A 16,153-nucleotide genomic window follows, 5' to 3' on the forward strand; every position below is an offset into this window, starting at 1 on the left:
GATTGTATCTAAAGGGAGATGTCTGGTAGGCAGTCAAATATGTTTGATGTGTATGAGAGAGGTCCAGTCTGGGGATATGAGTTTGGAAGTCATTACCATATAAATGAAAAGTAGAACCTCAGAGAAGCACAAGCTTACTACACATACTCCCAGAGGAAAAAAACAGGAAAGGGCCTAAAATAAGCCCCTGAATAATATCACTATTTAAGGAGTAGGTGGAAGAAGAGCATAAAACAATGAAGGTTGGGAAAGTGGTGCCAGAGAAGTGGGAGGAAAACCAGAAGAAGAGTCTGAAAGAGCAAACAGCACTGTGCTGCGGCATTGACAGACAAGCCTAACCCATGCCAGCCCAGTGTATCAGCTGGAAAGGCATTAGCAAATACTCTTTTGAGAATGCAGTTGTCCCCATGAAGGATTAAGGTCCCTGGGCTCTGAGACATTTACTTTTCATGTAAATAATATCAGCTTTGATGAAAGAAATTCTCTTGGTGTCTTAAATCTGTTTGGGCTATTATGACAGAATATTATATAGCCTGAGTAGCTTATAAAAACCAGAAATTTATTTATCACAGTTCAGAAGACTAGAAATATGAGAACAGGGTGCCCGCATGGTCAAGTTCTGGTGAGGACCCTCTTCTGGGTTACATATGGCCACCTTCTCTTTGCATCCTCACAAGGTGGAGAGCAGAGAGGGGAAGCAAAGCTCTCTCAGGAGTGACTCCTTAGGAGGCCATTAACCCCATTCATGTGGTTTCCACTCTTATGACCTCATCTAATTGAATCACCTTCCAGTGGCCCCACCTCCTAATGCCATCACTTTGGGGGAGAGGTTGTCAACATAAGAATTTGGGGAGGATACATTCAGTCCACAATACTTGGTAATGGTTATGAATATGGAAGCCATGGCAGAGGGAATTAGGATTTAAGAGGAGCTGGGAAGGGTAAGAAGGGAAGGAATGGGTCAGTGCAGTTCAGACCTGCCTCTCCCCCAAGTATACACCCCTTCCTCCTCCTCAAGCCCCTCCAGCCTTCTGGTATTGGTTTCCATTGTTGTTTACTGACAAGCACCCAAGCCATTAGAAACAATAACTGTTCGCAAAATGTTTTAAACAGCCTAGTAACAGAAGTAGCTCAGCAGCCAGGGCCATAAATAGGATCTGGGTTCTGAGATTCAGATACTCTCCCCAAATAGGTAGGGTAATATACGTACTTTATATACATCACAGCAGAGCAAGCAGAAAGATGCACAGCTCCAAGCAAGGCTCACAAGTGATTGCAGAACTTCCGTATGGATATTATGGTGGGTAAGGAGGTTAAATACCTGGATTTTTTTTTTTTTTTCTGAAAAAAGGACACACAGTTGCCTTCCTTTAAATATAAATAAATATCTAAGTAGTTCTAATGATTTCTTTCCCTCTCATAATTAGCTCCAGGAAGCAAGGTATCTTACTTAGTTTTCAGAATCTTTCACGTTTTGAATGCTCAGTAAATATTAAGAAAGCAATCTAATATGTGAAAATAAAAAGCCAGAATCAATCTGCCTCCTTTCCTGAATGCTGGACCTTTAAGCACTCAGCAGGGAAGAAGCATTTTCCTAATATAGAGATAGAGAGCTATTTGTTACAATAAAAGGGGTTGGGGAGAGCCAATTAGAAACCACAGTTTGGGAGGCCCCTGCTTTGGCATGAACTGCATAGTCATCGGTACATCAGCACTGATGCCAAACGTGTGGACACCTAATATAGTTTCTAGTCTGTTGGCTTTCTCATCATAGAAGGTAATTTAATGTTCTGATCTCAGCAATGAATATTACAGAATAAACTTAAGTAACAGGCCTAAACTTCTTTTGCCTTAAATGCTTACCCAAAAACTTGCCAAAGTTTTCAACTAAAAAACAAAAAGTTATGTCCTACCAGGTTATTTTATATCATGCAGAACAAAATTGATCATTATACGGAATGATCTCCCAATGAAGCCTGAAACTTAATCACTAGGTCCAGAAAGACCATTTCCAATGATATCTCTGTTACTCTTTAAGGGAAATGAGACCATGTAATAAATGTTTTGGGAGCAGGCACCATGAGTGCTCTGCCCACATGCCCTCTGTGCTATTCTCAGGTACAGCTGCCCCCCGAGTGTTCCTGCTCCCAACAGCCCATACTTGCCTCTCTCTGTTTGAGTGTTGCCCTGAGGCTGCTGGATCCTGCTTTGCCTGCAGGCATTGGAGACATAGGTGGCCTACTGATAATATATACTGTTTGCTGAGTACTTCGTATATGTTGGGCCGTGTATTAAGTACCTTATCTGAATTATCCCATTAAATTCTTGCCATAACTTCATGGTATAAATGAAATTATTGACTTGATAATTTCCCTTTTCTGAAGTTGTTATATTGGTATTACTATACGTATATACTATGATGCTATGATATGTGTACAAAGATGTTTACTGTAAATATGTTTTTTATACAACTACTGAAAACTTAAATTTTTATCAACAAGGCTCTGGTCAAATAAATGTTGGTGCATCCCTAGAGTCCTGTGCGGCCAGGCAGAAGCATGAGGCATCTCTATGTGCACTTTAATAGGACAATGGCTAAGGTATATTATTATGTAAAACAACAACAACAACAACAAAAACGGGGTGCTTAACAGTCATATACACATACCGTGTTTCCCAGAAAAGTCAGACCTACCCTGAAAATAAGCCCCAGTTAAGAGCGTCAGCCAGATGGACGCATTTAGTATGTTATGACGATGTTCCAGGAGATGACATGACTGTATTTGAATAAATGTAGATTGTTGTACATGAAAAAATAAGACATCCCCTGAAAATATGCCTTAATGCGTTTGGAGCAAAAATTAGTATAAGACCCAGTCTTATTTTAGGGGATATATGGTATAAGACCTCGTCTTATTTTTGGCGAAACACGGTAGATGTGTATGTGTGTGCATTGATTATTGTTGTAAAGAGAATAAGAAATTGGAAAATTTAGTAGGAATCTGTACCTCTGGAGAGGGGAGAAGGGGGAGCTTGGTGCAGCAGGGAGACTTACTTTTGTTTTACACTCTCTTTTAACTGTTTATAATACTTTTTCCAATTTGAACATAAATGCAAAATTAAGTGCAGAATTTTAGAGAGAGGGCCTGATGAGCTCTCTCAAAATTTGCTCAGAGAGCAAATGTTTAAAAAAAAAAAAAAAAATATTTATATATATATATATATATATATATACACACACACACAACGTGTTTCCCCTAAAATAAGACCTAGCCAATCAGCTCTAATGTATCTTTTGCAGCAAAAAATTAATATAAGACCTGGTATTATATTATATTGTATTATAAAGACCAGGTCTTATATTATAGTAAAATAAGACCAAATCTTATGTTAATTTTTGCTCCAAAAGATGCATTAGAGCTGATTGTCTGGCTAGGTCTTATTTTGGGGGAAACATTATATATATATATATATATATATATATATATATATATATATATAGTATTTACATAATCTCAAAAATAGGTGTTATTATTCCCATTTTAAGGAAAAGGAACTATCAAGTGCACATTGCTAGTGAATCGCAGAACCAGAATCTGAATCCAAGACAATTTGAATACTAAGTCCTTATTTTTACTTTGTCATTTTCCTTTCAAAATCCAAAATGGAATAATGAAACTATTTTAGTAACTTTACAAAAATTAAGTAAATTTGAACAACAAAAGATCTCAATTTTAACTTTTCTATTTAATTATGATAAAATCTGCTTCCTTCAAGCAGAGATTTAATATGACTCTAAATTCACACACAGGAAATTTTTTTCTCTTTAGTACTAGTAAAATTAAAATGAATTAATTTCTGGTGAAAATATAACTAGATCAGAAAATGTGGATAATGAATGAAATGATAGCAAAAAAAAAAAAAAAAAATGTACTTCTATACATCTATTTTTCCAAAAGAAATAGGAAGTTTCTTTACCATTTAAAGGAATAATTTCCCTGAAAACCCCAAGTATTATGTTTCACTTGGAAACATAATACTGTTTATAAAGTCAAGTCATAAAACCAAAGAGGTACAGAAAGACCCAACCAGATGTGCCGCAGATATTCACAGTGGCTCAGGAGAGCCAATCACAAAATTTTCAGGAATTTTTAGAATCAGCTGTTGAAGACAGTCAATTAATTAAAAAGTAATTATATAAACTTACAGGTAAATGAATTAAAACAAAGGTAACATACATTCAAAACTCTTACTTCCTAATTAACTTAACATTACCTATGCTCTTGAGGCTACTTATACCTAATGAATCTGTATGGTGGAAATATATGTAATGGTGCACTGCTGCGACTGTCTTCCAAACTCCATGGTTAATGACATCACGTTGGTAGTTTGAAATCTGCCTCAGTGGGAATATTTACAACACAGAATCGGCAAATGCTAAAATTGGGGCTTTTTTTCTTCCATAAAGCCAATTTATAAACAATTATGAGTATATCACCAGACTCAACTCACATTATTAGCATAAATGTATACAATTTGCAATTCATAGCCTTTTAAGAGGAAGAAAACCTCATAACTTTTGCCATAAAAGATGACCAATAAAATATCTAGTGATACAAATTGGCCAATCATTCCCTTGGTTGATCCTAGAAACTGTATTTCCAAATATCATTTATCAAACGTGCCTATTCATGTTCTTTAAAAAAAGAAACATAGAAATCAAAAACGAGTAAGTGAAAGGCAAAATATTTCCATCTTTCTGTAGGAATTGTGGTTCTATATTCATAATCTGTTCTTTAGACTTTGTGTATGGGAGGTTCTACAGAATGGAGATTCTGTAGATGGATTTATTCTCCGTGCTATCCATGTTTGTAGACTTACAAAGAGAGAAAAGGAAATGGTTTTCTATTCACAGTAAAGTTATTTTTTTCATATTTTCTGGAACACAATAATAGACAAAGACCCCCAAAGATTAAAATGATTTGAAACCCAGGAAACTAATACTGGAAACCAATCTGAATGGAATAACGAAATGAATGAATCTGCAAAGACAGCACTTTGTGAGATGTTGTAATGCACGGCTGTCACATCTGCAAGGGATGTGGAGATTTCTAATGGTCTATTGTGTAAAGGTTTGGTGGCATAAAATATTTTTAAAAGACAACAAAAACAAGTGCCTAAAAACTTGCCAGAAAAATCAGTAAATCAAAACTACGTAAGGTAAATGGTCTTACTGAATCACCTCAGGTTTCAACATTATTTTTAGTGTGAGGAAAAACTGTTCGGTCAATGGAGGGACTTTGTTTCTTCCCCACAGAATCAGCTTGCAATTCCCTACCGCTAAGTAATTTGTTTTAAGAGGGAAATGTTACATATACTTATATATATTTTAAAACATTCTGGCTTTTGACACACACAAAAGGGAGGTTTCTAGTTAAGGCATTTGATTGCACTCTAAGGACCATACTGTACTGAGAGGCACAATTAGAGGATACTGAATTAAGCTGATAGTACCTAAGGATAACTTCCTGGTCATACCGTCATGCTTCTAGAAGTTGTTCGCTGACTAAGGCTCTTTGATCTCCTTATTAAACAGAATTCTAATTCCTTTATTTATAAAATGCCTAAAGGGAACAGAGCTGAAAATTCTTAATTAGAAAAAGCACTTGTTCAGGATTACTGGGTATGCCAGTTTAAACACAATTAAATTTGTACCGTGTATGCAAAACCTACCCCAACAATCTAGGTAGCCTTGGTAGCCACCCATATTATGTGATTGCAAGGAACCCACGAGAATCCCCTAGCTTTAAAAAATTGTTATATACTTCAGCCTATTATTTTTAAAATTCCCACTGCTTATTTTACCATATTGGATGAATCATTGTCTCCAGAGGAAAGTCTTGAGAATGAAAGCAAAGTTTTAAATGCCTATTTAAAGAAAAATTAAAGGAAGACTGGGAAAAAATGAGTTAAAATTCACCTTAAGAATATGGAGAAAAAGTACTAAAGGCTAAACACAAAGAAAACACATAACAAAAAATTACAAATAGAAAAGCAAAAATTAACGGGAAAACAATTTGGAAAGACATCATCACCAAAATATAAAGGAAAATGATAAACTGGAAAAATATTTGGAACTCATATCACAATGGGCTTATTGGCAGTCAGCAAAGTGCAAATTAGAACAAAAAATAATAATAAGCTACTACTTTACATCTTTTAAACAGACAAAATTAAAAATCCTGATAATAACAAGTTTTGGTGAGGATGTGGGATAATATGAAATTTCATATACCACAATTTCAATTGCACAAACAAAATGAAAAGCAGTTTGGTGATCTAGTAAAGTCAAAGATGCCCTTCCCAGCAACTCAACAATTCTACCTCTAGTCAGGTTCCATAGCACATTTCTTGCTTATGTGCTCAAGGGGTCGTGTACAAAAATAATCATTACTTAAATGATTAAAAGAACAACAAACAAATTTGGAAATAAATGCCCATTAATTGGAAAGCAGACAGAAATAATGTGTCATACTTTTACAATGATTCCTATGTAGCAGTTAATGAATTCACTAGAGCTACCCATATAAGTATGTATCAATATAAGTAAATCTCAAAAATGTAATTTTAAGCAAAGAAAGATAAATACAGAGTGATATTTACAGTAGGATCTTATTTCCATAAAGTATAAAACATGCAGGTAATGTATTATATGTTTAACTTGATTAAATATTAAAAGTACAAAGTCATGAACAAAAAGAATACATGATTTCAGGACAGTGATTACTTGTGGGGAGGCAGGGATGGAAACGAGTTTGTAAGAGTATACAGGACCTTCAACTAAAAGTGTACCATTATTTTTAAAAAAGTTAATATGACCAAATGATAGATTTAACTAAATCTGGTAGTAGCTACAGGGTATTTGTTTTATTTTTCTCTAGACATTTTGTGAGTTTTAAATATGTCATAATAAAAAATTAACAAAATAATAAAATGCACTCTTTATGGCTTCTAAAGTCACTTTAATCAGAAATATCTCCTTACTACTTTGAAGAAAAATTGAGACAATTTTACCTGATTTTGTCATGAATTTCTATATATTGTTAATTTTCCATCTTTAAAAACAGAATGTTTGATGTTATAACCAACCCTACTTTTGTCCTTAAGACAATTTTAAGCAAGTTGCCTTTTTCCCCAGAGAAATATATTTACCTATTTTATTTACAAAGAGTAAGAGCACATTTGAAAGCAAATACTTATATGTACATACAGGCTCACATCTATATAAACAAAATAGACATCTATGAACACACATACAAACACATATGTACATATAAACACAGACACGTGCTCATACACATGTTCATTCACATGCACACAGATACTTCTAATTTCCCATAGTATTACTGCCATGATTTTAATAAGATTGAATAACTATCATGCTTTTATGTATTTTTAATTTTTTACAGCTTTATTGAGGTATAGTTGATATAGAATATTGTGTAAGTTTAAAGTATACAACACAATGATTTGATATTTTTAATTTTTAAGGCAACGCCATACTGTTTCCATACTATACCAATTTACACTCCCACTACCAGTGCACGAAGTTTCCCTTTTCTCCACATTGTCACCAACACTTGTTATCTTTTGTCTTTTTGATGACAGCCATTCTAACAGGTGTAAGTTGATATTTTGTTGTGATTTTTATTTCCATTTCCCTGATGATTGTGATATTGAGCATCTTTTAATGTACCTGTTGACTATTTGTGTCTTCCTTGAAAATTTGTCTTTTTAGGTCCTTTGCTTATTTTTAAAATTTTAGTCCATTTAATTAATTTATTTATTTTTCAATTACATTTGACATACAATATTATCTTAATTTCAGGTGTACGACATAGTGATTAGATGCACTGTATTTATTAGGCCTTTTAAATATTAGTTTCAGTTGTACAAAACAACATAATGATTAGACATTTACACACCTCATAAAGTGATATCCCCAACAAGTCTACTATCCACCTGACACTGCACATAGCTATTATAATACCACTGATTATATTCCCTATGCTGTTCTTTACATTCTGTGAATACATATATATATATATATATATATATATATATATATATATATATATATATATATATGTCAGGGGTGGCAAAAAAATGTATCAAGTGGACACTTTGGTCAATGTTGCTCAAGCAGTAGTTCGTTGTAATCAGAAGTGTCTGGATGCTGATGGTAACCACTTTGAGCACCTCTTGTAATTGCAGAAGTCCAATGTGACTTGTATTCATCTTTCGTTATCAGTGTATATTGAGTACTAAAATTTTAATAGTTTTCCTTTCCTAAAATGTGTATACATTTTTTGGCACTCTGTGTGTGTGTGTGTGTGTGTGTGTGTGTGTGTGTGTGTATTTATTTAATTATTTATTTATAATCGACATTCAATATTATTCTATTTCAGCTTCAGGTGAATAGCACAATGGTCAGGTATCTACACAATCTATAAAGTGATCCCCCTGATAAGTCCAGTACCCATCTGGCACCTTACATGATCCTTACATTATTGATTATGTTCTCCATACTGTATTTCACATCCCCTGACTATTTTGTGACTACAAATTTGTACTTTCTAATCCCTTCACCTTTTCCCCAACCCTCAACCCCCACCCCCATCTAGCAACCATCAGTATTTTCTCTGTATCTCTGAGTCTATTTCTGTTTTGTTTGTTCGTTTATTCTGTTATTTAGATTCCACATGTAAGTGAGATCATATGGTATTTGTCATTCTCGGTCTGATTTATTTCACTTAGCATAATATTCTCTAGGTCCATCCATGTTGTTGCAAATGGTAAGATTTCATTCTTTTTTATAGCAGAGTAGTACTCCATTGTATAAATGTACCAGAATTTCTTTATCCAATCATCTATTAATGGGCATTTTGGTTGTTTCTATATCTTGGCTATTATGAATAGCACTGCAATAAACATAGAGGTGCATATATTTTTTTTGAATTAGTGTTTTGTGTTTCATTGAATAAATACCCGGGAGTAGAATTGCTGAGTCATAAGGTAGTTTTATTTTTAATTTTTTGAGGAAACTCCATACTGTTATCCTTAGTAGCTGCACCAATTTGCAATCCCACCAACAGTGCACAAGGGTTCCCTTTTTCTACATCCTCGCCAACACTTGTTGTTTGTTGATTTATTGATGATAGCCATTCTGACAGGAGTGAGATGCACTGCATTGTGGTTTTTATCTGCATTTCTCTAATGATCAGTGATGTTGAGCATCTTTTCATATGTCTATTGGCCATCTGTATGTCCTCTTTAGAGAAATGTCTCTTCATGTCCTCTGCCCATTTTTAAATTGGTTTGTTTGGATTTTTTGGTGTTGAGTTGTGTGACTTTTTTGATTGATACATACTTATCTGATTTCCCTTGTATTTATGCTACAGAATCATGTTGTAAGACAGTGATGAAATATGTCTCTGGTACTGTTGGATCATGTGCTCACAGTTAAACACCATTAGCTTCTTTTACAATTCCACATTTGTTTGTGTAATATGTATTTAATCTGAAATCTCTTGGATCAGAGTTTTGGAGGTCATCTGAGCTGCCATTTTTCTGATAAGTGTTTTGTCTCCTAATAGTTAAATTTGTCTCTTTTTAGCTATCGCTATAATCTACACTTAGTACTCATTTTAGCCTTAACATGCGGTTCCTTTTTAGAGCGGAAGTAAATAAACTACCCTCAATGATTTATGACTTAGAAATTTGCATATGCTGCACTAGGAATCAGCTTTAATAGCAATTTTCATGACACTATTCCATTTATGGTTCATATAAAATATAGCAATAGTTCAATTTTCTGTATGTAAACAGTTTGAAATTTAGCAGAAAATTAAAGTATTGGGAAATGTGCATTACTCCCTCTTTTAAATGGCCATCTGATAAGATCCATTTGTTGAATTGTATTCTTTCTACTGATTAAGTTAAGTTTTAATGCTGCCTGAAGTGTTTTTCTTATGGCAAATGATTGAGAAAATAATTACAATGGGCTATGTCTTTGACAGAGTCTATAAACACTGGGATGGCAGCACATGATTAAGTTTATGTTTAGATTGTGGAAATCGTTGCTGCTTAAGAAGAGAACAAGGTTATTGATCTTCAAGAGTGAAGTAAGGCAAGATGAAAGGAATAATTAAATCTGGCAATGGGTCTTGGTGTTCCCATCCATAGAACTGCAATTATACAAATTGCTTGTTTCCTCACCTTGCCCCTTCTTCCTCTCCTCTTTAGGTTTAAATTCAAGAACCGCTGAGCAAATGTTGTGAGAAGGGTTTTGTTTTCTTTTGCCCTGCTAAATTTTCCTGATTTCAACAAAGAAAGGCTCGGGACTGGTCCCTGAATAAGGTTATCTTGTAATCCCTATAGAGTAGAGGCAAAACAACTGGGGCTATGACACTTTAGGATGAAACAAAGAAATCCTTTGGGTTCAAGCCAAGCCTCGTTTGGGATGAAAAACTCAGCATTCCTTTCTAGCAACCCTCATCTATTGGTTTTCGCCTAAAATGTCTAGGGGCAACTTAGAATGTATAAGGAGTACTGAGAGCTGAACAATTTCTTTTCTAAAATTCCTTTCGATTGAAAAAAATGACTACATTGAGAGGGAATCATTACCTCCTAGAGCCTATAGTCCCACAGTTCTTGTTTGAACACCAGCGTCTCCGCTATGAGGCTCTACTTGCTGTGCTCACCAGGCACTTGCTCTGGGCACTCTTCACTCCCTTATATTTGCTGATAGGTTGCATTTTCATTTTTTTCTTCTGTCTGCTCATCAGGGTAATCCAATCAAATGCCAGTCAGCTTCTGCATATATAGGTCAATACACCAAGGTATGATGCCTGTGTGATGCTAATAATCACAACAGCCACGTAGCTTCGTGTTTGTTCAAATCTCATCTTGATGGCATTTTCCATCTCCTAACTCTTTTCTTCCATCTGCTGATATCTCCTTTAGCCTCCTCCATAAATTAGTGTTTCTCAAAACGTATTTCATGTAATAGAATCCCTCAGCATGTCCCGTGAAAAGTAAATCGTGGAAAAACAGGTTTGAGAAACACTGCAGTCTAGCCCTGCACTGTCACATGTCATAGCCACTCATACACATGGCTGTTCAGCTCTTGAAATGCAGCGAGTCCCAACTGAGATGTGCTGCAAGTTGAAAATACACAGTGGATTTCAAATACTTATTTTGGGGGGGAAAATGTAAACTATCACAATAATTTTATGTTGGTTATATGTTAAAATTATATCATTTTGGATATTTTGGATTAAGAAAATATTTGATTAACATTAATTTGGCCACTCTAATTTTTAATGTGCCTCCTGGAAAACTTAAAAATACGTATGTGGTTCACGTTATATTTCGATTGGAGAGCACTGCTCTAACCCCTCTTAGAAATCTATAATTTATAAGTACATAGCAAAATTTCTGAGAGTCCTTGCAGTAAGTAATCCTGCTTACCATTGTTAAAACTAGCCAACAGGCATGTGAAAAGATGCTCGACATCACTAATCATCAGAGAAATTCAAATCAAAACCACAAGGAAGTATCATCGCACACCGGTTAGAAAGACTATTACCAAAAACACAAGAGGTAAGGATTGGCAAGGATGTGGTGAGAAGGAAACCCTTTCGTACACTGTTGGTGGGAATGTAAATTAGCTCAGCCATTATGTACAGCAGAATGGAGATTCTTCAGATAAATTAAAAGTAAAACTACCATTTGATTCAGCAATCTTACTTTCGGGTGTAGACCCAAAGGAAATGAAATCACTATCTCAAAGAGATATCTGCAACCTCCAAATTGCAGCATTATTCACAATAGCCAAGATATGGAAACAACCTATGTGACCATTGACAAATGAATGGATAAAAAAAAGTATGTGATGCACACACACACACACACACACACACACACACACACAATGGAATATTATTCAGTCATTAAAAATGGGAATTCTGCTATTTGCGACAACTTGTGTGAACCTGAAATGCTAAAGTGAAATAAGTCACACAGAGAAAGACAAATTACTATATGATTTCATTTATATGTGGACTCTAAAAAAGATAAACTCATAGAAACAGAGAGTAGATTAGTGGTTGCCAAAGGTTGGGGTATGGGGGTAAATGGGGAGGTATTTGTCAAAGGGCACACACTTCCAGTTATACAATAAGTAGGTTCTAGGGATCTAATTTACAGCATGGAAATTAGAGTTAACAATACTGTATTGTATACTTGTAAATTGCTAAGAAAATAGATCCTAAATGTTAACACACACATGTAATTATGTGAGCTGCTGGATGTTAACTAACTTAATTATGGTAATCATTTCACAATATATATGTGCATCAAATCATCACATTGTACACCTTAAACATACACAGTGTTATATGTCGATTTTATCTTAATAAAGCTGAAATATTTACTGAATCTCTTTGAATATGGAACCCATTTTCACATAAGAACTATTCATATTCTCCAACAACTAGTAGTTTTCAAAACCCACTTTGGAAAGTACTGTATGAGGTGCAATGTATGAGAAACTTTGGTCCTCTTTTTCTACATAGGATTCTTCATGATTTTCAGTAGGAAACAGAGGGTACAGGTTAAGTAGGACACATGTCTGTCTGCTTAATCCAGATTTCACAAATGTACCTGGTATCCCTAACATGAGTATAAGTTAATTACTTGCATTTTTAGTGATTATTGTTGTCAATAAAGCTAAATGGAATTCAAGTTCATACATTTGCAAATGGTTGTTCTCTGCCATGGACATTAACCTTCATTCAGAATTTGGCAGTGTTAAATACATACATAAATGTAATGAATTAATGGCATTAGAGAATGGATTTTCCATTATCTCCATAATCATGAACATGAACTTAAAACTTGGTCTGCAGCCATCCTGAATCATGGGAAAGAAGCAAGAGAATCAAGCTCATGGTAAAGAGGTCTGAAGAGAGAACAAAAGCAAACCCACCATCTGTTATGCTTAGCTAAACTCTCTGATATTTGGAGGATATCATGCAAGTCTCTCAAGCAATAATAATAAAATCATAGCAAATTTTGGAGCATTTTTCGTATTCCAGCACTTTGCTGAGCACTTGGCCTCATCTCACTTAATCCTCACAATAACTTCATTAGTTATAGACTTACCCTCTCCGTTTTACATACAAGAAAACTGAAGTTTAGAAAGGTTAAGTAATTTGCTTGGAGTTTCATAGCCAATAATTTAGGGAGTTCTGAACCCAGAGCCTGCATGATTAACCATTATGGCATATTGTAAAATGATACATGCATGCATAAACCTCCTTCCAGGGCAAATCCCCAAGCATTAAAAGGGGGCTCTACTACAAAGCCTATCATACTTTTGTGAAATGTAATACTAAGAATGTCTAGTAGTGGTCATTTCTCACCTCCATCTAAGCCCCTTTTGATTTTAAGAAGTGCTTCACCTTATGAGACTTGGAAATTAGAGCTCATTCTCTGTCATGCAGTAGAACAGCTGTGCTCATAGAAATATTTAGATGTTCCTGGAGCAAGTTTTCCTTAAAATTTCAGGGAAGGTCTACAGCGTTTGGGAATGAAGTCACACCTATTTTGGAAAATTAGTGAGCTTTTTTTTAGCTTTTAATCATGTAATTAAATGCTTGATCATAGATTAATTGGTGACCATATGATCTGAGCAATTCATTGTGAACTGGATTTTATCTAATACACTAGCCATAAAATCAGACAGGCCCTTATTCACTCCATTGTCAAATGGGAATAGTACATAGAAATTCTGGCTTACACAAGTCCTGAAAGCACAATTCTTTCACACAATCATGAATCTTTCACTCCAGTGCAGTTAATTTTGACACATAACCAAACTTCCTTCAGCCCCTACCTATGGGTTCTTAGATTAGTTGACTGAGAAGGAAAACATTCCAGCCTGATTTACACATGGTATCACAGATTAGGTTCTCCAGAAATAGATTCTGAGATGGAATTTGAAATACAGAAAATTGTTAGGAATAAGCACCTGAGAAATGAAGGGCGGGAAAGCAGGTCTGAGCAGAGGAAGCTATCAAATGGTGATAGAGGACCAAGAAAACTGGAACAGCCTTGTGGGTAGGTAACTCTACAGTATATTCATCGGCAATGTCCTGCATCAAGCCAAAATGGCCAGGTCCTTATACTTCTGCCTCAATCAGCTGCTGAGTGTATGCCACACTGGAAAGTTATGCCCTTGGGCTAAGTGGCTTTTACTACTGAAGAAAGTCCTGAAGGAGCTGACAACTGCAGCCTGTCTGATGACAAATGAGGCAACTAGTCCTTCCTTAAAGGATTACAAAAGAATCCTACTGCTGAAACAGACTTTGAGTCGTTATTTGATTGTTCACTTTTCTTTGAAGGATATATGACCTGATTGAAGGTTTTTCATCCTGAGATAACAAAATTGGAAGATTGGTGTCAAGGAGGTATGATGAAATATGAATGACCCTTTTGTAATGGAATCAAAAGTGGGAGAACCTTGGTTCCAATGTAAATGTTCATAAAAAGGCCTCTTTGGTGGAAAAGGCTTTCAATAATCAGCCGGACAAGATCACTGTCTTTGTGAATGTCAGTCAGCCTCTTTCTGCAGTCACTCCAACTCCTGCTAAATAGGCTCAAAAGCAAAGTGGCCTTGGTGTCAAGGATAAGGGTTATGCAAGAGTTTAACATTATGGACCTCACATACCCAGGGCTGACCTATTTACTTCCACTGATGAATGATCACTTAACAGCAAGAACCAACTTTGAGTGACTCCCCCCCTCGGTATGGGATACTGTTTCAGGGAAGCCAGCCATCAATTATGCTGAATTCTTGTCATCATTGAAGGGATGGCAAATGATCTTTTTATCTGGTGGTTATTTCGCTTTCCTTGCTCTCCAGGCTGTTATCAGCATCACCATCTGAGGAATCACAGGATGCCGTATTTAACATTGCAGTGCACTACAAATGTGCTGCGAATAAGGAACACTCACGTTATAGGAAAAAAGGCAATGGACTTAGAACTGCATTCTCTAAAAGCAGTTGGACATGTAAAACGATGATAAGCTGGCCTATTAAAAACTAGGGCACTGCCCCAGTAGCAAATTCCCTAAACTCTTACCCAAGATGTAATGCTATTTTTCCCATCGCCAGAATATATGGGTCTTGGAACCAAAGGTTGAAAGTGGGAGAGTCTCCTCTTAGTTTTAGAAATAATGATCTAATGATTCCTTTGAAAAATTTTGCTTCCCTTGCCTGTAAATTGTATTAGAGCTCTCAATCCCTAATGAAGGAATGTTCCCATCAGCCCATGGAGTGCTTATTAATAGGTTTGCTGCTGCAAAATGGAAAAGGGGGGAGAATGGACAGAACCTATTGAATGCTCCACAATTCTCTTTCCACTGGTAAAACTTAATGGATGATAAGAGCAAATCTGTATACAAGTACCATGCAGCACTCCGATTCTTCCGTACTAACATCTTGGTAAGGGAACTCGAATCAAGAGAGGTGGTAGCTGAAAGCAAAGGGCACACAGAATTGTTAATACAAGAAGGAAATCAATACAAATTATTGCCTCTAAATCACCTTCAAAGATGAAAACTATGGCTCTTTCCCATATTTATTTTCTTGCTCTGTGTCGTATGTAATTATAAATTTTAACTTATTTTCTTCTTCGTTCCTCTCCTTTTACCCACTATTTCGTATGTATGTGCTGCTGGTGGTGAACCTTCCAATCTAGTCCATACATTATAGCTAGCCCTTTGATGGAACTAAAAGGAAAATAGACATCACCCAGCGATCTTCACTTGTTGCTGGCACTGAAAATTGTGGTTTTACTCCTCTTGGGAAAGGGGTATGCGTGTTTGTGTTAGTATGAGAAATTTCTGTATCATGTTAGTGAAGGCACTTTTTGAAGTTCAAGTGTTTCTATTCTAACAGATCTACATGTTCCTGGAAACCTCATGTCCTAAAAATCATTTACAAATAATTACAGGGTATATCAGGAAAAAAACAAAAGATTGGGGCAAACATTCAAAACCTATGCAGTTTTATAACCGGACTCCA

Source organism: Rhinolophus sinicus, linkage group LG03 (assembly GCF_036562045.2).
Source record: "Rhinolophus sinicus isolate RSC01 linkage group LG03, ASM3656204v1, whole genome shotgun sequence".
In the NCBI taxonomy this organism is placed as follows: Eukaryota; Metazoa; Chordata; class Mammalia; order Chiroptera; family Rhinolophidae; genus Rhinolophus; species Rhinolophus sinicus.